At 65.6% G+C, this 1,154-nt stretch overlaps 1 protein-coding gene across 1 annotated transcript in view; it reads left to right on the top strand.

The window, feature by feature from the left end:
* Nucleotides 1–804: 804 nt before the first annotated feature.
* RHOT2 (ras homolog family member T2) overlaps nt 805–1,154 on the top strand; it is a gene marked incomplete at its 3' end in the record, with an annotated part of 8,645 nt that continues 8,295 nt past the window's right edge. Inside the window, exons 1-2 of the mRNA XM_009320218.1 lie at nt 805–883; nt 1,008–1,052. The remainder of the gene's footprint in view (nt 884–1,007; nt 1,053–1,154) is intronic.

Genomic DNA, 1,154 nt, shown 5'->3' with positions numbered 1-1,154 from the left:
CCCAGCCTTGCCCTCTGTGGCAGCGCCGTTTGCTCCCCAGCGCCAGCCTTGCTGTGGCGGCACTGGCACAGAGCCCTTGGAAGGGGCTGAGCCGTTTTCCCTGCCCTTCTACGCCTGTCTGGAGAAGGGTTTGGTGCTTTGAGCTGGGCTATCTGCGAGGAGCAGCATCTAGCCTGCCTGCATGTGCCCCTTGGAGCCTCTGGCTCGGCGGCTCACTGTCCCATCGCGGTTTGGATGGGGAAACAGGATCGGTCTGGCCGTCAGGCGGCTTCTCCCGCTGCCCACGAGCAGATGGTGCCCTCTGCGACGTTTGCGCTGGGAAGCATCAGCGCCGGAGGCCTGGGGGAGGGCCAGCGCCGCGCACCTTCCCATGCTCTTGCAGCAAAGCCCCGGACGATCAGCTTAGCGCTTCTCCCAGCTGCCAAGAGATCAGGCCGGAGAGCTGGGGGAGTGCTGAGGGCTTATCTCCGGAGCTGTAGCGGGGGCGGCAGCGCTGACTTGTCTGAAAGCCGGCTTCCCTGGTGGGACTCGGTGCCGTCAGGAGCTGCATCTCGAGGGAGGGCTCGGGGCCAGGAGGCGGTCAGAGGTTTCACCGCGGGGATACTGCCTGTGCAAGGGTTGAACTGCAGCGAGCCGAGCCAGAGCTGCAGCCCGGTGGGCCAAGAGCGATCCGTGGTCTGGAGCTCATCCCACCCTGGCAGGGAGGGCGCTGGGCAGTGGCCGTGTCTGAAGTCCCTTGTCACCTGTCCTCTCAGTTGTGTTTGGCACAGCTGGCTGGAACGGAGTCTGCTGGCTTTGCAGGTGCCTCCTCGCGCAGAGGAGATCACGATCCCGGCTGACGTCACGCCGGAGAAGGTCCCCACGCACATAGTGGACTACTCAGGTAGGGCCCCATCCCTCCTCGTTCCCCGTTGGCCTCGCTTCTCCCCTTCTCTGCCCATCTGAGGGGAGTGGGAAGGGGTCCCCGCTGCCTTGGGCGGTTAGTGACGGCTCTCTTCCCCGTCTAGAGTCGGAGCAGACGGAGGATGAGCTGCAGGAGGAGATCACTAAGGTGAGCGGGGCTGGGCGGGGGTGTTGCGGGCCAGGAGCCTGCGGTGCCCGTAGCCCTGCAGCCGGCGGGTGACACATGGCTGTTTCGTCTCCCCGCTCACCCA

Source organism: Pygoscelis adeliae, unplaced genomic scaffold, assembly GCF_000699105.1.
Source record: "Pygoscelis adeliae isolate BGI_AS28 unplaced genomic scaffold, ASM69910v1 Scaffold853, whole genome shotgun sequence".
Lineage (NCBI taxonomy): Eukaryota > Metazoa > Chordata > Aves > Sphenisciformes > Spheniscidae > Pygoscelis > Pygoscelis adeliae.
Note: the sequence above shows the minus strand (reverse complement) of the source record. Positions and strands in the feature narration are given on the sequence as shown.